At 38.7% G+C, this 25,246-nt stretch overlaps 1 long non-coding RNA gene across 1 annotated transcript in view; it reads left to right on the plus strand.

Annotated features, from left to right (window-relative positions):
* The window catches only part of LOC113896936, a 127,275-nt gene extending 108,841 nt beyond the window's left edge, over positions 1-18,434 (plus strand). The window contains exon 3 of the long non-coding RNA XR_003512188.1: positions 18,341-18,434. This is a non-coding gene — a long non-coding RNA (uncharacterized LOC113896936). The remainder of the gene's footprint in view (positions 1-18,340) is intronic.
* The last annotated feature ends 6,812 nt before the right edge of the window (positions 18,435-25,246 follow it).

Below are 25,246 nucleotides of genomic sequence, written 5' to 3' on the forward strand. Positions count from 1 at the left end.
TAACTAAAGGTTTATAGTATATTCATTACCTGATAGAGAAATTCAACTCACTACTTTTTTCAAAATTATTTTAGCTAATCCAAAGGTTTACTTTTCCCAAAATATTTTGAAAATTTTAGAAGTTAAGTAAGTTTCCAGTTAAGCTTTTAAACTGTTTTGGCATAAATGGGCATATTTTCAATATTTGACTTTCTCAGGCACTTACAAGGTGTGTCTTCTCTGTCTTCTCTTGGCATTTCCCATGAATATTATAAATACACATTTAAATACATGTGCCTTGTACATTACCCTTCTTTTTTTTTTTAAGTCCTTCAAACTTCTCTTTGCTGTTCTTACTATTTGTTGGCATTTTTTCCCCCCACCTTTTCTCCTCCCTGAAACAGACATTGAAAATGGTTAGAGGAAGCTTATTATATCCACATATCACTTAGTTCTGTCATGTCAGAAGTGACAAATAGATACCATTCTTGAATCAATGAAGGATAATCGTGGTTCCTTTACTATGATAGAGAAGTCATAGAAAGTGATTTGTCCACCAATATTATTCAAATATAGTAGGATTTATATCACAGATTCTAAGTACAATATAAAATGTGATAATAAATCGTTTAATATTTTGCTTCACTTACCAAGCAAATTACTAGCTATTTTCCTCCAGCTCACCAAGATAGATGTTGCATTTTACAATTTGTACTTCTTTTTATTGTAGGTATAAAAATGAAACCATTTGACAAGATACATAATGACAAGAAAACAGGAAGAGTTCAAGCTTTATAACACACAATTTAATTAAAGGTTATAAAAATACTGAGATTAAACATTTTTTCATAATCATATATTGTGATAACACAACTAATCTTCAGTGAAAAGAGCTTGTTTTCACAAACTAAAATCAGAAGTACTTTCTGTCTAAATAATATACTTGAGCTGGTAAAAAAAAAAATGTAGCTAAAAAGAACATATTTATAGACTGCATACAATTTTATGATAAAAAACATTAAAGATTTTATGCTGCAGGAACTGTAAGGCATCTTTTATATTTTCAAGGTACTTTAAAAATAATATAACTTTTCCCAACTTTTTACATATTAATTTTTTAATGGAAAATTTCAAGCATTATAGACACATTAAGATTTTGGGACAACCCAGGAGTAGAAAGACAGGAGAACAAGGTAATCATAGATTATAGAGAATTTCCTAGAGAAGAAATGAGATTGTAGTTGAGAAATATTAGCCATTGTCCCAGAACGACTTGGTTGCAATTTGAAGTTATGGTAAGTGGAAAAGTCTGCATATAAGCGTCTCCGTGTTTTAAGAGGCTCATAAGTCAAATTTATAACAAAGTCATTGCCTGTTTTTGCTTTTAAGGATTCCCAGCACAGTCAAGTGTTAGATGAGAAACTTCTCTTTGAAAATCAGTAATTCAGAAGAGATGAGAAACATGTCCTACATTGAGTAAATAAAAATGTGTCATTTTAGTAATGATAATCAGAATTCTATTAGTCACTGAATTGGTAAAACCATCTATCAGTCCCTATTATTGTAGGAGGAGTCCTTGGAAAATTAACACATCTATTCTTCTTTGTAGTTTGGAGAATAAACTCAGTAGTAATATTTCTTGCATCCAAAGTAGTGATTTGTTTGCTATTAGCAATGGTTTAGTAGTTTTAATGCAAACATATAGCTCTTTTCCCCTAGAAAGTTCAAATCACTAGTACAGTTTAATCACTTATTACTGGAAATTTTGGTGAAGTTGGAAAGCAACTGAGCCCTAAACATATATTTATAATCCTCCAAAATGATATATTCTCCAAGGTCTTGAGCAAACACAAATGGGAGGTTGTGTGATATCTGAAAAAAAAAAAAACAAACAACTGACTTGGGGGGATTGTTTCCCCTGTTTTCATGTTTGATGTAGTTTAAAGCAGAATGCTAGTAGAATTGGTGCTGTTTGTCTTGTTAGAGGAGAAACTGGTGGACTCTTTGCGTGTGTTCATTTACCACACCAAATGGGTACTGATGCAGCAAGACAGCCTCCACTCCCCACTTCCTATGGGAACCTTCTGCTCCAGGAAGTGCCTTAGTTGTGTTGATGTGGTAGGTGGTGATGAGTTAAGCAGTCACATGCTAGGCAGGGAATACAGATTCTAAAGGACTTCATACCTCCTGGGTCCTCCCAATAAGCTCTGTCTTCAGATGTCCCTGGCTTTCATACAATAAATTCGGATCCTCTGGGTCAAAGAAGACAGATGTAAATGTCTTCCATGATCATTCACTCTGCTTGCTGGTTTTAGGTTTTACCTGGCAAAAGGCCCATGGCCCTTGTGTTTTCTAGAATTCTAAGCTTTAACTCAGAATTGAAAATGACTGAACTATGGCACAGTTCTGGGAATTTTCTTCAAAGAAGAATGTAGTTGGTTCTTTACAAGGATTATGGCTCTAACATACTTCTGATATTCAGGACCCAAGGAGAATTCCCTTCAATCCAATCCCAAGCCTGAATTTTTCAGACTGAGAATGTCTGGTAGGGCACTGTTTATCCCTCAAAGTCCCAAAGGTTATCTCTATGAACTGTAAGGAAGAAATACCCACTCCTTGGTTCAGCTGTCTTTCTATTTTAATCCTTGCTTTGAAAGTCAGTCACAACAAAAGGAATATAAACAGATCAATCAATCAGTAGTAACACCTCCTTTTGTGTTGACTCATGCATGCACCAAGCCTTTATTGGCACTTGCTATAATCACTGCAAGTGATTATAATCATAGCTGTGAGGCTATCACATAGTGTAAACAATAGGAGCTGGGACTCAAAGGCAGCATAAGTAAGTCAGCTTCTTTCCCTGAGATGTGAAGAGTTGAAAAGATCCATCTAGATAGGGAAATATGGGGATAGCACAGTAGGTGCCCTCAGCATTTTTAATGAAGCAGCCAACAAGCAAATTGGCTAAGACATAAGTTTAAAGGTTTCTAGGAGTGGTTTGGGAGAAAACAGCTGTAACAGTTAATCAAAATTTGCTTTGGAGTGTGCTAAAATACACTGCTATTTCAATGTGATGTAGAAACACATCAAGAAATCTTTTGGAATTCAGAATTGTGAGGGGTGGGTGGGAAGAACCAAGGGAACCCTGTGGGTATAGCATGAGGAAATGGACCTGTAGGAAACATATAGCAGAGTCCTATATTTCAGGAATAAAAAATTCTAAGTAATTAATTATTTTGGGCTGTGCTTGGTCTTTGTTGCTGCGTCCAGGCTTTCTCTAGCTGCGGCGAGTGGGGTGTTGCTTTCTCTAGTACAAGTTGCTTTCTCTAGTGCAACTCTCTAGTTGCGGTGCTCAGGATTCTCATTGCAGCAGCTTCTTTTGCTGTGGGGCACAGGCTGTAGAGCAGGCGGGCTTCAGCAGTTGCAGCACACAGGCTCAGGAGTCATGGCCCAGGGGCCCTCGAGTGCTTGGGCTTAGTTGCTCCTCGGCATGTGGTATCTTCCCACACCAGGGACTGAGCCCATGTCCCCTGCATTGTCAGGTGGATTCTTATCCACTGGGCCACCAGGGAAGTCCCAGGAAGAAAGTGTTTGAAGAAGAAACTCCCTTTGCCATGGAGAGGTAACAGCAGGATTCACTTACTGGTGGGATAGCATCGGGAAGACTTCTATTGAGAAGCAACTTGACCTTGACATTGCTGGCTCTTCATCCCTCTCTGTGCTCTTCCTTTCTAGTTCTCCCCAGTGTCATCCTGAGGTGCCTGGGTCCGTGTATTCTGTCCCTTAATTGTTATTTTCAGTTGAGAGGTAGACAATATGTAGATAAAAGGAATGACCCACTGCTGATAAGGTGGGTCATTAAGGTCTTAGGATGAGGGGATGAAAATGGACTTTGAGGAGGGGTACAGTCAGAGACTTCCCTGGTGGCTCAGACAGTAAAAGCATCTGCCTACAATGCGGGAGACCCGGGTTCGATCCTTGGGTTGGGAAGATCCCCTGGAGAAGGAAATGGCACCCCACTCCAGTGTTCTTGCCTGGAAAATCCCATGGACAGAGGAGCCTTGCAGGCTGCAGTCCACGGGGTCGCAGAGTCGGACACGACTGAGCGACTTCACTTCACGTCACAGTCAGAGAGAAGATGCTGCCATAGGATGGTATGTCTGTCCCTGTTCAAATGAGAGGGAATTGACATGTAAAATGGACCCGCTATGACCAGTCGTTGTGTTTAGTACTTTCCATCTGTTATATCTTGTAATTCTCAAAACATTTCACAAGGCAGGTATAATACTCCCCTTTTACAAACAATGTAGTTAGAAACTAGACGTGTCAAAATGCTCGCCCAAGCTCATCTAGCTGGAGAGCAGCAATAGTGAGGTTTTGTCAAAGCCCATTTATTTCAAAAGACCACGTTCTTTCTTCTATAATACATTGACATTCATGTGAAATGTGAGTGTATTTTAAAAAATCTACTATTCAAGCTGATCCTAAAATTCGGAGCAACTGTTAGTTAAAATGATGTATTTATATGTTCTGATATACTCCATTAATTTTTAGTGGCCTATTAGTGTAAAACTTTTTAAATGTTTCCGAGAAGATATAAAATGATGATTATTGTTACTACCAAGCATCATGCATTGAGAGTTCCCTAAAATTTTACTGTAGCTCTGTTAACCCCATCTTCCCTTGTTGCTGTTGTTGTTCAGTCATTAAGTAGTGTCTGAGACTTTGTGACCCCATGGACTGTAGCACACCAGGCTCCTCGTCCTCCACTATCTCCTGGAGTTTGCTCAGATACATGTCCATGGAATCAGTGATACTATCTAATCATCTCATTCTCTGCCCCCCCGCCTTCTCCTTTTGCCTTCATCTTTCCCAGCATCAGAATCTTTTCCAATGAGTCAGCTCTTTGCATGAGGTGGCCAAAGCATTGGAGCTTCAGCTTCAGCATCAGTCCTTCTAATGAATATTCAGGATTGATTTCCTATAGGATTGACTGGTTTGATCTCCTTGCAGTCCAAGGGACTCTCAAGAGTCTTCTCCAACACCATAACTGAAAAGTGTCAATTCTTCGGTGCTCATCCTTCTTTATAGTCTAATTTTCACATCTGTGCATGACCACTGGAAAAACTAGCTTTGACTATACAGACCTTTGTTGGAAAAGTGATGTTCCTGCTTTTTAATATGTTGTCTAGGTTTGTGATAGCTTTCCTTCCAAGGAGCAAACATCTTTTAATTTTGTGGCTGCAGTCACTGTTTGCAGTGATTTTGGAGCCCATGAAAATAAAATCTGTCACTCTTTCCACTTTTTCCCCTTCTATTCACTCTCTTCTTCCACCCTCATTAAGAGGCTCTTTAGTTCCTCTTTACTTTCTGCCATTAGAGTGGTATCATCTGCATATCTGAGGATGTTGATATTTCTTCCAGCCATCTTGACTCCAGCTTGTGCTTCATCCAGCCCAGCATTTCGCATGATGTATAGGTTAAATAAGCAGGGTGACAATATACAGCCTTGTGTACTTACCCAACTTTGAACCAGTCCATTGTTCCATGTCTGGTTCTGTTTATTCTTGACCTTCATACAGGTTTTTCAAGAGACAGGTAAGGTGGTCTGATATTCTCATCTCTTTAAGAGTTTTTCAGTTTGCTGTGATCCACATAGTCAAAGGCTTTAGCATAGTCAACAAAGCAGAAGTGGATGTTTTTCTGGAATTCCCTTGCTTTCTCTATGATCCAGTGAATGCTGGCAATTTGATCTCTGGTTCCTCTGCCTTTTCTAAATCCAGCTTGTACATCTGGAAGTTCTCAGTTCATGTACTGCTGAAGTCTAGCTTGAAGGATTTTGAGTATCAACTTGCTAGCATGTGAAATGAGTGCAATTGTACAGTAGTTTGAATATTCTCTGGCACTGCCCTTCTTTGGAATTGGAATAAAAACTGATCTTTTCCAGTCCTGTGGCCACTGCTGAGGTTTCCAAATTTGGTGGCGTATTGAGTGCAGCACTTTAACAGCATCATCTTTTAGGATTTGAAATACCTTAGCTGGAATTCTATCATCTCTACTAGCTTTGTTCGTGGTAATACTTCCTGAGGCCCACTTGACTTCATATTCCAGGATGTCTGGCTCTAGGTGAGTGATAACACTATCATGGTCATTTGAGTCATTAAGACTTTTTGGTACAGTTCTTCTGTGTATTCTCGCCACCTCTTCTTAATCTCTTCTGCTTCTGTTAGGTCCTTGCTGTGTCTTCCCTAAAGAGAAAAAAAAAATCCAGTAAAATCATGCTTACATTTACCCAGATATTGCTTCGGATGACAGTAAATCAAGTATGATTTTAAAAACTTCTGCTAAGAAAATAATCCAGTTCACTTGCTGGCTGCACAGTGTAAGTGCATTGATATTCTCGCCACCCAAAGAGCTCTAGCAAAACTTCAACTTCCCATACAAATTTCTTTGTAGCCTCTGCTACAGTATATCATCCTCATTTATTTCCAATAAAATATGTGCGGACAACACTAATCTTTAAATTTAATCGTGACACCACAGTGCCGTTTCTATACGGGACCCTGGTCATTTGGTCTATTAACTGATTAGCTGTCAGTGCTTTGGTCTAGTCACCCCTCCAAATGCCGTCCTAATGCTTTACTATTTTCATGGCAAGAAAGTCATGCTTCCTAGCAGAAAGCACCAGCTGTCTGGAAATGCTTCAGAGTTTCCACATGTAAGAGAAAACGACATCGTTTGTTAAGGGTACTGTGTACCCTTGGCTATCTCGATATTCTAAGAAGCAAGATGTGCCTCAAGCAAAGAGGCTGGATTCACATGGGGGCAACACCTATCAAGCCTGACGAGTCTGAAAGAGCGTTCTGTGATATTTTGTGGTTAACCTTCTGCTCCTTAGCCTCCTGTTAGATGAAGCTGCCTTATGACTGGCTCAGGAATGCTGCTGAGAATGTGTGCATGAAATCACTCAACTCATGTCTCTCAGTTCTGATTTCAAATGGTTCGTACTCTGGTTTCTTGTTTCTTCTAGAACAGCCTGCTTTTTAGCCAAGACAGATGGCATCAGAACCTTTGATCCTTGGTTTTCGCATGATTCACAGTATCTTCCAGGCTTATAGTTCATTGGTTCCTTCATTTAGTCATCTCCTTTTAGGGTCAATGAACTGAGGTGGGCACTGTGCAGATAGAAATAAACAAAACAATTTAACTGTAGCCTTGTAAGACCTATGCCAGATTTCTGAACTCCAAAGTCATAAGACAACAATTGTGGATTGTTTTAAGCCATGATAATGGCTTACAGTGATAAAGTGCTGCAGTAGCAATAGGGAAAAAATGCACCATCCTTTTCCTTGCCTTTCTGAGTATTTCAGTGCATTCGGCATTAAGCCAATCAGTCAGCTTTGCTGGAAATTATCACTTTTAATTACTTTTGTCTTAAATTTGATTTGAACATGTGGCAGTTTAATTACCCTCTTAAATATGTGAATCATGTCATTGTCCTTTCTACTAAAATCTCAAGAAAGAGCCATCCAGCAATATTAATTATGTGAGAGGATGGCATATTTTTTCATATTTGAATTATGTCTTATTTATTGGATTATCTTGCTTGTATGTATGGTTATTAAGTATGAGAAAGCATCGCCTAGTGTGAGTTATGCTAACAAAAGTATAATGCTGGATGCCTCATATTTTATTGAATAACATTTATTGTAAGTTAAAGAAAAATATTAATTTAAATATGTATTGTAACATGAAAAATCTGAGGCATTTCTATTTGTAGAACTACACTATGTCAGTGTTCGTGGTAGACAAAAATAATGTGAGCAGCAACCAAGGGTGATGATTTTTCTGACTGAGATAAAAGATAATATAAAGTGTATTAAAAGAATATCTATATCAGGATCCATTTGTTTCCCATTTCAATTGAACTTAGTAAGCTTAATATTGGATGACAATCATTAGAGCATTTTAATCTAAGGTTATTTATTCATCCGTTTATTATGAATCTTTATCTTGTTCTTAATGCTGAGAACTAAGTTCATCTGTTAGTGTTCCTTTTAAAAGTATTTGATAAATTATGGAAGTGTTGAGGCTTAATAGTTGAAGACAGGAATTATTAGAGAAGATTACATAGTCTAATAACATATCTAATATGAAAAATATAATTTTTCTAAGTTTTTAATGTATAATAATTACGATAATTATTATGCGTGTGTGCTAAGTCACTTCAGTCGCATCCAACTCTGTGCAACCCTATGGGCTGTAGCCCACCAGGCTTCTCTGTCCGTGGGATTCTCCAGGCAAGAATACTGGAGTGGGTTGCCATTTCCTCCTTAACCTAGAGATCAAGCCAGTGTCTTTTATGTGTCCTGCATCAGCAGGCGGGTGGGTTCTTTATGACTAGAGCCACCTGGGAAGCTCCAAATAATCATTATGCAATTTAGTAACATTGGTGGCATCAATTGGCTCATAAGTGTCTTTTAAGACAAGAAGATAATTGTAATCCTCCTTATATGATGATTCATACTCTCATGAATGATTTATTTACATGGAGAATTAGAATAGAAAATTTTGTATATAGGATACATCATCTAAGATGCATTAATTCAAAATATCTATTACTATGCAACCATATTCATTTGTCTGTTATTATTCCTTGTTATAAAGCTTTTCAAGATCTTAAAGTTCTACAAAACTAATACTAAATTCTTAAAATTCTAAGTATAAAACTATTAAAATTCTAAAAATAATTAAATCAAATAATCAGTCCTTTATAGTAAAATGCATTGTTTGGGACACTACGTGTGAATAGTTTTACCAAACTCAGTGAAGAGAAGTCTGAACAACAAACTTTGCTGAAGGCAACCTTATTTTGATTAGTAAGAACTCTGAGAATCATATATAATGATTGTAATGATGATAACAAATATATAAAGCCAGAAATTCAAGAGATGAAACCCTGAAGGGGAAAAATTATAAAAGAAAAACATATAAAACATTTGCTTTCCTCAACTTTGTTTTTTGGAAGAAAGTGAAAAAGACTTTCCTGATTCTTTAAAAAAATTTTTTTTTAAAAATTTAATGTTTATTTTATATTGGACTATAGTTGATTAGCCAAGTTGTGTCTGTTTTAGGTGCACAGCTAAATGATTCAGTTATACATAAACATGTATCTCTTGATTCTTTATAATCTCAAGGCAGTTGTCATATGAGTGGGAATAAAACTCTTACAATTATCTTAGCCCAAAGAAAACCTGAAGAAGGAAGCCTGAAAATGTTTAAATTTGGATTTCATTGGTAGTGCTGAAGACATCTGATAAAAACAGATGTATACATCATCTGGAGGAAAGCTTTAAATTTGGGCATCAAAGAATTCCACAAAATTTTCCAGAGGAAAATCAATTTACAATCAGACATCTTAAAATATATGAGAAAGTAAGTCACCATGCATGAGAGCATTGGAAACAACAAATACCTGATTTATCCACAGAGACTGGTGGTACTAAGTATCACGTATAGGATTTTAGATTAGTATATTTGGTGTATTTAAAGAAGAAAAAATAAATGGAACCAAGAATATATGTAAGGAAAAAGAGACCATTCAAAAGTAACCAAGAATATTTTAATGAACACAACTAATCTTTTAGAAATAAAAAAATATATATATTTGGATTTAGAAACTCAGAGCAGGGGTTAAGCATCAGAGTAGACACAACGAAAGAGGGAATTAGTGAACTACAGTTTAAGTCTGAAAAAACGTATTCAGATTGTAGCACAAAGGACTTTAAGGGAACATCATTATTAAGGATGAAACAGTTAAGACTTTTCTCAGATGCTGAAAATAGTCAAGGGTACCCAGTAATGCCACTTTTCTTCATTTACCTGGACATCCTAACCAGGATTATGTGGTCAGAGAAAGAAATAAAGAATGAATGGATGAATAAATACTTGAGAGATTGAAAGATTGGAGAGAAGAATTAAAGTCACTCTTGTGTATGTAGACAATTCAAAATATCAGAAGCATTATTTGAATTAATAAGGGACTTTGACAAAATTAGAGATATAAACTAAGTGTAAAATAACCAATTGTATTTCCACATACCAGCAATAAAGGAAGTATCTTAAAAATATAAAGTTACCCATTGGATAAATAATATGTAAATCTAATAATATAAATATAAAAAATGAGAAAAAGAGAGCCAATCCAATAGAAAAGTCTGAAAACATCAAGTTTGGGTGAGAATATGAAACTTTTTAGAAAACAAAAGAACAGTCTTTGGACTCTGTGGGAGAGTGAGGTGGGGGATGATTTGGGAGAATGGCATTGAAACGTGTATAATATCATATAAGAAACGAATCGCCAGTCCAGGTTCAATGCAGGATACAGGAAGCTTGGGGCTGGTGCACTGAGATGATCCAGAGGGATGGTATGGGGAGGAAGGTGGGAGGGGGTTCAGGATTGGGAACACGTGTACACCCATGGTGGAATCATGTTGATGTATGGCAAAACCAATACAATATTGTAAAGTAATTAGCCTCTAATTAAAATAAATAAATTTAAATAAAAAAAAAGAAAACAAAAGAGTTTGACACTATCTGGTAAAGTGGAAGATATTCTTCCAGCTGATGTGTGTGTGTATACTCATTTGCTCAGTCATATCTGATTCTTTGTGACCCCATGGACTGTAGCCCACGAGCTCCTCTGTCTATGGGATCCTCCAGGCAAGAATACTGGGATGGATTGCCATTTCCTCCTCCCGGAGATCTTCTGCACACAGGGGTCAAATTTGTGTCTCCTCCATCTCCTGCATTTTCAGGCAGAGGAAGCCCTATCCACTTGGTGAGCCCTGATACAAAATGGAGGGTTCAGGATGGGGAACACGTGTATACATGTGGCAGATTCATGTTGATATATGGCAAAACCAATACAATATTGTAAAGTTAAAAAAAAATACCTGAACAACTTAAAAGAAAATTATTTCAAATCATAATAATATTAATACAATTAATAAAAATGGAATATCAATGGCCAAGAAATAAATATAAAACAAATGTTCCACATCATTAGTAAATAAATATAAATTAAGATGTCATTTCACTTCTAAAATTTGTAAAGATTAAAAATAGAAACAGTATCAAGCTTTACCTTTTTGCTGTAAACTGTTGTCATAGACTTCATATGAAAGTATTAATGGGTACAACTTTTCTAGAATGTGGTTTGGCAATTAATACAAAAACATCCCTCACTTTTGGCCTCGTAATTGGGCCTTTTAATCTAGGAAATAATAATAAACAGGCACAGGAATTGTCATGCAAGAATGACCACTGAAGATCATTTTTGAATAGCAAAACAAATTTCGAATTTTCAAAAAGTACAGTAAAAGAGGAGACTTAATTTTGCATATCCAAACTGTGAACCATGCTGTATAGTTAGCGTTATGAAGAAATTCTCAGCACAGAATGTCACACGATGCAAACTTGTTAGAGAACAGAAGTGTTCATAGCATAACCCAATGCTATTTAAATTTTATGTGCATGCATAAAAATGGTGAAGTGTTTATGTGCTAAGGTAACAGGCAATTAGACAGTACGTTCTCTTTATTGTTTTCCATATTTCAGCAATGTTAGATATGATTTTTTGTATATAAAGATTATTTTTAAAATGTAGGAAAATCAATATCATAATTATTCAGCATAACAGCATCTCTAATAGTGTATATCTGCTTTCTCAAAATTTAACATTTGCAAGTATGTTTTCTTTGAGTCTTGGTTCTACCTTATATATATATAATTTATTCTTGATTTCTTTGCATCATGAGAACACTCAATTCTTTCCAAAATACATTTTCAGTAAATTTCCTCTCATTTATAATTATGTATTGAAGAGGATCAACATTATGATTAAATATTCTGTAATAAAAAAATGCCCACAACTGCCTAAAATATAAGGAATTCCTTGCGCATCAGGAATAGCATCCAAATAAGATGGTCCACTTCTGCATTAATTCAGTTTATTCAGCAGTTTTGAAATTAACCAGAGCAACACATGATGTGGATATTAAATTCCAGGCAAAAGACTTATTCAGTATTTGTTGTAGTATGAGTTATTACAGCAAATCTGCCTTTACTTCTGCCATCAAAACAAATACAGCTCAATCCTTTAATGTATGCATTAGGAGAAAAAATTCTAAAGAAACAGCTACTTATAGTTCATTGGCATTGGGGTAAAGCTGGATTTTTATTATACATTTTAAATATAAGCCAGCAAATGTATCATTGTGAATAAATTTGTTTAATTATTTGGTAGTGGGTTGAATGGTGGTCCTAATTCCTGTAACCGATAAATATTACCTAATTTGGAAAAGGTTTTTTTTTTTTTTTTTGCAGATGTGACTAAACTAAGGATCTTGAGATGGGAAAGTTATCCTTGATTATCCAGTTCAGTTCAGTCACTCACCTGTGTCCGACTCTTTGCAACCCCATGGACTGTGGCGCGCCAGGCTTCTCTGTCTATCACCAACTCTCAGAGTTTATGCAAACTCATGTCCATTGAGTCGGTGATGCCACACAACTGTCTCATCTTCTTTCATCCCCTTCTCCTCCCACTTCAATCTTTCCCAGCATCAGGGTCTTTTCAAATGTGTCAGTTCTTCCCATCAGGTGGCCAAAATATTGGAGTTTCAGCTTCAGCATCAGTCCTTCCAATGAATATTCAGGGCTGATTTTCTTTATATAGACTGGTTGGATCTTCTTGCAGTCCAAGGGACTCTCAAGAGTCTTCTCCAATACCACAGTTCAAAAGCATCAGTTCTTCAGCACTTAGCTTTCTTTATAGTCCAACTCTCACATCCATATGTGACTACTGGAAAAACCATAGCTTTGACTAGACAGACCTTTGTTGGCAAAGTAATGTCTGCTTTTTAATATGCTGTCTAGGTTGTTCATAACTTTTCATCCAAGGAGCAAGCATCTTTTAATTTCATGGCTGCAGTCACCATCTGCAATGATTTTGGAGCCCAAGACAATAAAGTCTGTCACTGTTTCCACTGTTTCCCCATTTATTTTCCATAAAGTGCTGGGACCAGATGCCATGATCTTAGTTTTCTGAATGTTGAGCCTCAAGCCAACTTTTTCACTCTCCTCTTTCACTTTCTTCAAGAGGCTCTTTAGTTCTTCGCTTTTTGCCATAAGGGTGGTGTCATCTGCATGTCTGAGGTTATTGATATTTCTCCTGGCAATCATGATTCCAGCTTGTGCTTCCTCCAGCCCAGCATTTTTCATAATGTACTCTGCATATACGTTAAATAAGCTGGGTGACGATATATAGCCTTGATGTACTCCTTTCCCTATTTGAAACCAGTCTGTTGTTCCATGTCCTGTTCTAACTATTTCTTCCTGACCTGCATGCAGATTTCTCAAGAGGCAGCTCAGGTGGTCTGGTATTCCCATCTCTTTAAGAATTTTCCACACATTTGTTGTGATCCACACAGTCAAAGGCTTTGGCATAGTCAGTAAAGCAGAAATAGATGTTTTTCTGGAACTCTCTTGCTTTTTCAATGATCCAGCGGATGTTGGGAATTTGATCTCTGGTTCCTCCGCCTTTTCTAAATCTAGCTTGATTATCCAGGTAGGCCTTAAATGCCATTGGATATACACTGGATCAATACTTCCCATGTCCTTGTAAGAGAAAGGCAGGGAGAGCATTGACATTCACCCAGAATAGAAGGCAGTGTAACCATGGAGAGACAGAGATTAGGGTGAGGCAGATACAAGCCAGGCACCAGAAGAGAAGGCAGTATAACCATAGAGACAGAGATTAGAGTGATCCAGACACAAGCCAAGCATCAGAAGAGAAGGCAGTATAGCCGTGGAGATGGATTAGAGTGATGCAGACACAAGCCAAGCATCAGAAGAGAAGGCAGTATAGCCGTGGAGATGGATTAGAGTGATGCAGACACAAGCCAAGCAGTGCTGGCAACCACCAGAAGCTGGAACAGGCAAACGTGAGCAGATGATCCCCTACAGCCTCCAGAGGGAGCACCACCCTCCTGACGCCTTGGTTTCTGACAATCCTCCCGAGAAATGTGGGAGAAGAATCTTTGTTTTAAGCCACCCAGTTTGCGGTAATTTGTTACTCTTCCACAGGAAAGTAATACATGGTTCATAATATAAAGACCATTATCAGTGACCCTAAGTCATTGTTATAAATCATTGGCTACATATTTGCAGGAAAAAAGACAGGTTTAACTGGCAAAAATACTAAAATGTTTTTTTCCTAAGAACAATAATTTCTTAAATGTCATTTTTCATAGTCATTTGTATGGCATATTCTTTCTCTCTTTAATATGACTTTCTCTCCTACATTAGCAGTTGGATTTTTCTTGGCAGTCTCTAATGATCCATGCTTCCCAATTCCAATTCCCATTTATCTTTTTGTTTTAATAAGTATAAATGAGTCCATGACCTAGAGAAGAAAACACAAAATCATCATATAGGCTTTTCAAAACATGAGAGCCTGAGGTTACTAATGCTAGAACTCACTATTAAGTTCATAATATTATTTTATTTTCTCATTATGTAATAAGTGGTCCTAATCTTCTCGAGAAAAATTGATAAGCTTCTTGTTGTTCCTGGAAAGCACAATTTGGAAGCTGAGTGATAAGTGCTCAGACATTTGCTTGTTCTTTTTTTTTTTTTCTCTCTCATTAAAAAAATATTTTTAAATTGGAGTATAATTGCTTTGCAATGTGTTATTTTCTGCTGTACAATAATGTAAATCAGCTGTATGTATACACATATCTCCTCCCTCTTAGCCTCCCTCTCGCCCTCCCATCCTACCCCTCTAGGTCATCACAGCCCACCAGGCTGAGCTCCTGTGCTATGTAGCGCCTTCCCACCACCTATCAGTTTTATGCATGGTAGTGCAGGTATAGCGATACTACCCTCTCAGTTTGCCCCACCCTTTCCTTCCCACCCCTCACATTGTGTCCACAAGTCTTCATCTCTATTCCTGCCCTGCAAATAGGCTCATCAGTACCTTTTTTTTAGATTCCATGTGCTGTATGCTGTGCTTATTTGCCCAGTCGTGTCTGACTCTTTGTGACCCTATGGACTGCAGCCTGCCAGGCTTCTCCGTCCATGGGATTCTCCAGGCAAGAATACTGGAGTGCGTTGCCATGCCCTCTTCCAGGTTATCTTCTCAGCCCAGGGATCGAACCCAGATCTCCTGCATTGCAGGTGGACTCTTTATGGACTAAGCCGCCAGGGAAGATTCCATATATATATCACATACACACACGTGTTAATATATGATATTTGTTTTTCTCTTTCGGACTTCATTTGTATGAGAGACTCTGGTTCATCCACATCACTGCAAATGACCCAATTTCATTCCTTTTTATGGCTGAGTAATATTCCATTGTGTGTGTATATATATCTCACAACTTCTTTATGCATTCATCTGTTGATGGATATTTAGGCTGTTTCCATGTCCTTGCTAGTGTAAATAGTGCTGCAGTTAACATTGGGATACATGTGTCATTTTGAATTATGGTTTCCTCATGCACTGGAGAAGGAAATGGCAACCCACTCCAGTGTTCTTGCCTGGAGAGTCCCAGGGATGTGGGAGCCTGGTGGGCTGCCGTCTATGGGATCGCACAGAGTTGGACACGACTGAAGTGACTTAGCAGCAGCAGCAGCAGCAAGGTATATGCCCAGTAGTTGGATTGTTGGGTCACGTGGGGGCTCTGTTTTAGTTTTTGAGAAACCTCCATATTGTTTTCCATAGTGGTTGTATCAGTTTACATCCCCACTTCATTCTTACTTTTAGCTTTTGGTTGCTTTGTTATTTTTATCAAAGTAAAACAAATATATGATTAAAAAAAAAAACTTTTTTAAAGGGTTGTAACACATACATCCTCTCCACTTCTAATCTCCACAGAAATACCCTTTGATGGCTTTAGTTTTAAAATTTCCAGTTGCCTCCATTTATTAAATAATGCAATTCTACTGTTACTGCTTGATTTAGTATCTTTTCCATGTTTTCTATTGTGTCATAAAAGGTGGGGATTTAACTTGAAATGCACATCCGACCATTGTCCAGGATTTTTGGGTGTTGGGCTGTGCACAGGTGATGGGGCTATTTTCTTCCTCACCTCCTTTTTTTTGTATTCACATTACATATATTGACCCTACTTATTTTACCTTTTACCTCTATAAACTATTCATTCAATTAATTAATGGCTGTCTTGGGCCTTTGTTGCTCTGCTGGGCTTTCTCTAGTTGTGATAAGTGGGGGCTGTTCTCTAGTTCGGGTGCTCTGGCTTCCCGCTGTGATGGCTCTAGGGCTGGGTTTCAGTGGGTGCAGTATATGGGCTTAGTTGCCCTGTGGCACAAGGGATCTTCTCAGACTAGGGATTGAACCTGTGTCACCTACCTTGACAGGTAGAGTCTTAATCACCGGGCCACCAGGGAAGTCCCTCTATTTTATTTTGAGTGTTGTAGTCTCATCTTTAACTTCGGTTGGACCCTTGCGTCTACCTAGCACTCTTTCTAGTTTTCTGTGATTTGAATCTCCTTGTTTCTCCATCCTAAACTTCCAACCTCTCTCCCTCTCATCTCTCCTCAGAGAAGATCTTGCCTCCCTCAGATAAATGTATCTGAAGTAACCAAGAGAGGTCTCACGATTTTGTACCATAACTACAAAGTAACCACCTCCGTCATGACTTTTTCCTACTTTTTTCCTGCTAAAATGGAGGAAGTGCATTTTTTTCCCGATTTAATCTACTTTTGACTCTACTGAGTCACCCAATGCATTTAACCCCTACCGAGTCCTCTGGATTCTGCTTCTAAATTCTGTCCAATTCTCTTCCTATCTCCTGTCACACTTATCCCAGCTGTATCAGACGACAGTGGACCTGTGTGGTCTGCTATTCCACTCTTGCTCCCTCCCAGTCCACAGAGCACCCAGGGTGAGTTTTCATAAGTGTGATTTCTGATTGTAGCTCCCTGTTGCTTAATGTATTTCAGTGGCTTCCCACTGCCCTTGGGGTAATGTCTAAACAACTTAGTTATTTAGTGTATGCATGCAGGCTCAGTTGTGTCTGACTCTTTGTGACCCCGAGGACTGTAGCCTGCTGGGCTCCTCTGTCCATGGAATTTTCCAGGCAAGAATACTGGAGAGCATGGTAAATCTTGCCTTTGCTTATCTTTTTATTTTCTCTCTTGCCGACTATCCATTATATCTTTGCTTCGAGTTAAATTATCTGATGGGAGAAATTTTTTTTTGAATTATCAAAATTATTAAAATACTCAAAGTTATATGAGAGGCGAGTAAATGAATAGATGGGTGGATTATAAGGATTGTGGGATTTTGTTTATGCATACATAGTTTACAAAATAATTTACCTGCAGAGATAGTCTTGTTTATATTTTATAATTGTTAACTCTAAAAGATTAACTGAGTCAGAGAAAAAGTGTACTTCAGCAACATGTTAAAATGTCTTTGTTTACCACATTCAGTGAGCCAAATGCCATCAACTTCAGGACTTTCACTGATAAGCTGAATATTTGAATGACTCATTTCACAAGTGAGTTTGAAGTGATTTGCAAATATTCCACAGTTTTCCTTTTTCTCATTTTAGCTGGTTAAAAGCCATAAATGACCGTTTTGTATTTGTCACAATTAATATATCTCAGAAATAGGGGTACAGCTCATTTCCAATGCAGTTTACATAAATCTCCGAGTCAGACATGCCACTTTTAATGAAATAGCATTCATTTTTCTGTCTGAGAAGAAATTTTCATCTGGGGAGATGTTATTATGTCAAAAGGGCATTTTCATCCAGAAGGCTTGTAACATTAGATTGATAAAACTTATCTCCTCCTTGCTTAAATTCTTTATCTCATGCTGTGCTCAGATGTTGGTTCGCTAGGCACATATTCTCATGGTTCCACACTGGAAAATTATTAAACTGAATTCTTTAAAGGCATTAACCCTTCAATCCTCTTTTTAATTAGTCAATAGCAAGATAAAATTGCATTGATTTTGACCCCAAACCCCTGAGAGTCAGTACAATTTATTTTGCATTGGCTCTATGTAGACATTATAATTATGATGAAAGTAATTCCTAAGGAACAGATGATACAAGTTAAGACCTTAAGTGGCAATTTGTGGTAGTAACAATTACACATGAAAGCCCCCAAGTTGTCTTAAGAAAGCTTTCATACAATCATGAGCCAAAGCAACATTCAGAAATCCTCTTTAAAAGTAAATAGGTGGTTCATGAATATTGTGTGATCCAGGGATTTCAAGATATGTCTCTTTCTAGTTCTGAAAGGAAATCTTTGGTAATTTATGCAGGGAGATCATATTGAAATGTATTCCTGGAGCACCGGGGCTTCACTGACCTCTCTGCTGTGGCTGGAGTCAATGGTGATTTCGCATCACAGCACACCAAGGTACTTTGTGTGTGTGTATGGAAGTGTGATATGGACTGGCTCATGTCCCTGCCAATATGCAAATGCTGAAGCCTAATCCCCAATGTGGCTGTATTTGGAGATGAGATTTTTAAGGAGGTAATTAAGTTTAATTAAGCCATAAAGTTATATCTCTAACCTGATGGGACTGGTGCCCTTAGAGAAGAGGAGGAGACACCAGAGACCCACATGCACACAGAAATAAAGGCCATAAGATAATAAGGGCACTATGAGAGGCCTCATCTGTGAGCTGAAAGAGAGCTCTCACTAGAAGCCCACACTGCTGACACCTGAGCTTGGACTTCTAGCCTCCAGACTGTGAGAAAAGTAATTCCTGTTTTTAAGCTACCCTGTCTGTGGTATGCTGATGAAGCAACCTGAGCTAATACAACGTGTGTGTGTGTGTGTGTGTGTGTGTGTGTGTGTGTGCGCGTGCGCGCACACTAGAAAGAGTGAGCAAAAATGAGTGCCTGGGATACTGAGCTCTATACAACTATGATTTGATTGACAAAAAGATGCCAGTGGTGGTGGTTTAGTTGCTGCTGCTGCTGCTAAGTCGCTTCAGTCGTGTCTGACTCTGTGCAACCCCATAGACGGCAGCCCACCAGACTCCTCCATCCCTGGGATTCTCCAGGCAAGAACACTGGAGTGGGTTGCCATTTCCTTCTGCAATGCATGCATGCATGCTAAGTCACTTCAGTCGTGTCTGACTCTGTGCGACCCCATAGACAGCAGCCCACCAGGCTCCTCCGTCCACAGGACTCTGTAGGCAGGAACACTGGAATGGGTTGCCATTTCCTTCTCCAGGTTTAGTTGCAAAAAGTCATTAAAAAGTGTAAAGTTTCTGTAAAAACATAGGATATGGAAACTGGCAGAAAGAATTTCATAAAGAAAAATGCAATACAGTGTACAATACTTCCAGGATTCTTAGGGCTGCTAATTGTTCTCCACTCCCTAACAGCTGCTGCTCCATGGTCTGCAGGGAGTGAGGGATCTGCCAGGTGTGAGAGACTTGCTCTTGTCATGATAAAAGGTGGTGTGTGTGCGTGCTCAGTCACTCAGTCATATCTGACTCTTTGCAACCCCATGAGCTGTAGCCTGCCAGGCTTCTAACAGGTTGCTGATATTCATTACTAGCAGTTCTGGAGATACTGAAGAGATGCCTATCTGTGCACTGGGTGTATTTAGTTAGTCTCAAACAGCCCAGTATATTCCTGAAAGTTATTAAGAATGTGGGTGAAGCAAAGATCAATGTTTTAAAAAATCACTGAATCCATAGAAGGTAGTGACAAGTTGCAATTATAATGGAGTAATCACAGCTCAGGCACACACAAGGGAAATCAGGTGGCCATTGAGGATCTGATCTCAGACACCTCCCTGTACCACTGAGGACTTGAGCTTTGAGCTATACCAGTCTCGAGGAAACCACACCTGCCATCTGCAACTTCAGGGTCTCAAGATCTCCCTGGTAACTATGTGACCACTTCAGACCCCAACCAATCCTTGTTTGATTAACACCGTCACATCTTGCCAGCTCCAGTTATAATTTTTGACACACAACTTGGGTAACTAGCTGTGGCCTTGTAGCTTTTGCCTTTATAAGCTTCCTCTACTTTGTCGTCTCAGTTCAGTTCAGTTCAGTCGCTCTTTCGTGTCCGACTCTTTGCGACTCCATGAATCACAGCACGCCAGGCCTCCCTGTCCATCACCAACTACCGGAGTTCACTCAGACTCACGTCCATCGAGTCAGTGATACCATCCAGCCATCTCATCCTCTGGCATCTGGTGGAACACAATTCAAGTGCTTCTTGACACTGTGTCTCTCTGGCTGCAGTCTTTTTTTTTTTTTTTTTTTAAGCTGGAGTATAGTTGCTTTACAATGTTGTGTTAGTTTCTGCCGTACAGCAAAGCGAACCAGCTGTATGTATACATGCATCTCCTGTTCTTTGGATTTCCTTCCCTCTTGGTCCCCCCACAGCACTGAGTGGCATTCTCTGTGCTCTACAGTGGGTTGTCTTTAGTTACTTATTCTATACATATTAGTATATGTATGTCCGTCCCAATCTCCCAGTTCATCCTACCACTTCCCCTTTCCCACTTGGTAACCATAAGTTTGTTCTCTATATCTGTGTCTCTGTTTCTGCTTTGCAAATAAGTTCAGTTCTAGTGAATCCCAAGTAAATGCCTCTTTATTTCTATCAGGTTTCCATTTCTGAAATTTTGGCTAATAAGAGACAAACACAAATGTATAAAATTAAAAATGTAGTTTCATAAATTTGAAAGCCTAGATAACACAAAAATATAAAGTACCACATTAACTTAAGAAGTAGAAAATCTCAGTAGATTTATCATTTTGAAGGAAAATAAAAATATTCTTTGAAGTCTACTCCCTTGACTCCAAAATACTTGAAATACGTAGATTTATTGGTGAGTTTTTTAAAATTTGGGGGGAAACATCCCCTTTCCTCTTAGCTTTTCCAGAAAATATGATTTTGAGTATGGCAGAAGAGTCCAATATGTGGAAATCTAATAAAGCAGACTACCTCAATAGATTAAATAAGAGAATTTGTAATATCATCTTAACAAATATTTATTGAGTAATAATATTGACTACAGAATTTTGCTAAAAGAGAGAGTAAAAAGTATAATCAACACTCAGGCCTCCCAGATGGGAAGACACAGTTGTAGTATTATTAAAAAATAATATTGTAGTTCAAAACAGTAAATAATTAAACACCAACATGATTCACTGATGCTTGTGAAGAATTGATGCTTTTGAAATGTGGTGCTGGAGAAGACTCTTGAGAGTCCCCTGGGCAGCAAGGAGATCAAACTAGTCAATCCACAAGGAAATCAACCCTGAATATTCACTGGAAGGACTGATGCTTAACCAAAACTCCAATACTTTGGCTACCTGATGTGAAGAGCCAACTCATTGGAAAAGGCATGATGCTGGGAAAGACTGAAGGCAAGAGGAGAAGGGGGTGACAGAGGATGAGATGGTTGGATGGCTTTGACTCAATGGACATGAGTTTGGACCAACTCAATGGACATGTGAAGGAGATAGTGAAGGGACAGGGAAGCCTGGTGTGCTGCGGTCCATGGGGTTGCAAAGAGCTGGACATGACTGAGCAACTGAACAACACCACCAAATACATATAACAAGAACTCAGAAACAGAGGAGACTGATATGGCTCTAAAGGTAATTTAGGCTGGACTATTAGACATTTCTCCCTAAAATCAAAAAGAGTCATATTGCCTGCTTTAATAATCCACATTTGGAAAAAAATGCAGCACTTTCTGCCTAAACTGCTTGGTGTGAATACATATCTGAACCTTTGTTTCATAGTATAAACTATGAAAACATAAAAAGAGCAGGAGATTTTAAGAGTGGGAACACATGTATACCTGTGGCGGATTCATTTAGATATTTGGCAAAACTAATACAATTATGTAAAGTTTAAAAAAAAAAAAAAAAAGAGTGTGTTCCAGTGACCCCTGACAATATTGTGAATTAAGCAATGAGGGTATTTTTGCTAACTCTAGCCATTTTGTCTGTTATTTTACCAATACTGGCCTTGTAATATCCAGGGAAAGCCTCTCAAATATCCAATTCTCCACTGGTTGTTGACACATTAGTTTAAACTTAGTCATTATGTAAATGTGCCTTGAGGTTTAGTTACCCTTAGGAAATGCAAGATTTTGTCCCTTACCAAAGCCGCATTAATGTCAGAAATTTTACATTAGAAATTAGATAGGACATACGTTTTGGGAAATATTTAGAAGCATTATAAGGGTAGACATTTCTGTCTTGATGCCCTTGGCCCTTGGCCCCCTGCTCTCCTGCCTGGGGGCAAGGACACAGAGATGAGTAGTAGTAACAGCTTAGACAGGAAGCCGGATGGCCTAGGTTGAAATTCCAACTCTGTTGTTAATTATTTGTGTGACCTGGGGCCTTCTTAACATCTTTGTGGCTTAGTTTCCTCATCAGAAAAGTGTAGTGTATATACACAACATATACAAATGGTCTACGTTTCCATCCTGTGCAGATGCAGTGATGTCATCCATGTAAAATGCAGCATTTCTGGCGAGCAATATGCCCTTACCAAGGATTAAATGCTTCCTTGATAGTTCAGCTGGTAAAGAATCCACCTGAAATGTGGGAGACCTGGGTTCCATCCCTGGGTTGGAAAGATACCCTGGAGAAGGAAAAGGCTACCCACTCCAGTATTCTGGCATGGAGATTTCCAGAATTCCTGACAGACTTTATTTTTAGGGGCTCCAAAATCACTGCAGATGATGACTGCAGCCATAAAATTAAAAGATGCTTGCTCCTTAGAAGAAAAGTTATGACCAACCTAGATAGCATATTAAAAAGCAGAGACATTACTTTGCCAACAAAGGTCCATCTAGCAAAGCTATGGTTTTCCAGTAGTCATGTATGGATGTGAGAGTTGGACTATAAAGAAAGCTGAATGCCAAAGAATTGATGCTTTTGAACTGTGGTGTTGGAGAAGACTCTTGAGAGTTCCTTGGACAGCAAGGAGATCCAACCAGTACATCCTAAAGGAAATCAGTCCTGAATATTCATTTAGAGGACTGATGCTGAAGCTGAAACTCCAATACTTTGGCCTCCTGATGTGAAGAACTGACTCATTTGAAAAGACCCTGATGCTGGGAAAGATGGAAGGCAAGAGGAGAAGGGGACAACAGAGGATGAGATGGTTGGATGGCATCACCGACTCAATGGGCATGAGTTTGAGTAAACTCCAGGAGTTGGTGATGGACAGGGAGGCCTGCGGTGCTGCAGTCCATGGGATTGCAAAGAGTCGGACATGACTGAGCAACTGAGCTGAACTGAACTAAAGGATTAAATAGTAATCTGGGGACAGCACTAGTCATGCTAATAAAGTACCATTGCACACACACCACAGTAACAATAGGAGTAATCCCCTTCTCCTTCACGTTTGACACACACTTCATAACACGAGTGACATCCTACTAGTGGTTCTGATACGGTGTGGTCAAACTCTGATGGAAGTTTAGTACTTTCTACCTGCACAATAGCATTCTAATAGTTCTATTATCAATGATTCTCTTTAAAATGCTCTATGAGAAGCACATCCGTGTGCCTCTAGGGTTGCTTTAGTTGCCTGAAAGTTTAGGCATGGGACTGGTTCTCTCCTGAGTAACAGCTTCATTGTGTTCTGTGTCGCTAGGACATGCCTGGGTGTCCGTCCTGCAGCCCAGGGCACGGGAGAAGCACTCCTTTTCCTTATGCAACCATGTTTCTTCACATGCTGTGATCTGGCCTCAGAATAAAGAGCCCCCATATCTACCTCTTCTGATTTGATGTTACCATATAGTGGGGAATATGGATCACAAAGGTAGCATAAAACATCTGATTTGAGGGCAGCCAACCATTTATTGCCACATTATCTGCTTCTGAAAAAGAGACTACAAAAGCTGTCCCCACCCCTCCTCCCTTTCCCAACACAAAAAACTTGATGAGATATTAACATCTAAATTACAGCACTCTTTATTTTCATTCTTTTCTGTTCCAGAGGCATTAGATTGTTTCAAACTGTCTTCTGGGGAAGCTTAATAAGACCTCATGCTTTTATGTGGGTCTTTCCCAATGCGGCAACCTGATGTCACTCCCTGTGTCCATTAAGGGGAATATCAGAGATTGCTGGCAATTTGGGCCCTTGTTGTCCGTATCTCAACACAAATTCAACCTTACAGGTGCTTGAGCCCAACAGCTTGAACCAGATAAAAGGTAAAATTTTTGCTCTCCTCCACCTGTGAATACCCTGGGTGTTTAGGCCCTTTCTTGCCTGTTCTCTTCCTGTCGGCATACCTGTAATATGAACCCAAGATAGGCTTTTAATTAGCAAGTTGGAAGGACTGAAGCCATGCTGTCACTGGGCCTGTTGAGGCCTGTTTTCCATGAACAGTAAGTGAAGAAGAGTGTTATCTAGCAAGAAAGCCCTACTGCCCCTGCCTCCCCAGCCATGGTCACACTTTGGCCATACCGTGTGACTTGTAGGATCTTACTTCCCAACCAGGTTTGAACCTGGGGCCTTTGGCAGTGAGAGAGCATAGTCCTAACCACTGCACCACCAGGGAATTCCCTAACTCTTCTTTTAAGGCCCAGCTCAGATGGCACCTTTTTTCTATGGTTTTTCATAATACCTTGTCCTTTCTCCACTGTCCTCTGAGCTAGTGAGCAAATGAGTTTGCCCATCTGTCTTTCTCAGGATTGTATGTATAATATAGATTTATTAGTTTGTGCCTATGCCCTGTTTGCTAGTCTATGATGACACAGTTACTTTATTTTTTCAAATTAATTTTTATTGGAGTATAGTTGATTTACAATATTGTGTTAGTTTCAATTGTACAGCAAAGTGAACCAATTATACATATACCCTGTATTCAACTCTTTTCTTTTTTTTCAATTCTTCTTCCATATAGGTCATTACAGAGTATTGAACAGAGTTCCCTCTGCTACCCAGTAAGTTCTTATTGGTTATCTGTTTTATATACAGGAGTGTGCATATTTCAGTCCTAATCTCCCAATTTATCCCTCTTCCATTTCCCCCTCTGTAACCATAAGTTTGTTTTCTATACCTGAAACAGTTATTTTGTTTCCATTTGTACCATATGTACAAATGAACAGATCCATCTATGGTACCATAGGGCTGACATGTAAGAAATGATCATTGAATTGCTCGCTGAACTAAAATGACCTAAAATAATAGATTATATATGCAGTAATAAGTAGAGCTTA

The sequence above is a fragment of the Bos indicus x Bos taurus genome, chromosome 8 (genome assembly GCF_003369695.1).
Source record: "Bos indicus x Bos taurus breed Angus x Brahman F1 hybrid chromosome 8, Bos_hybrid_MaternalHap_v2.0, whole genome shotgun sequence".
Classification (NCBI taxonomy): Eukaryota; Metazoa; Chordata; class Mammalia; order Artiodactyla; family Bovidae; genus Bos; species Bos indicus x Bos taurus.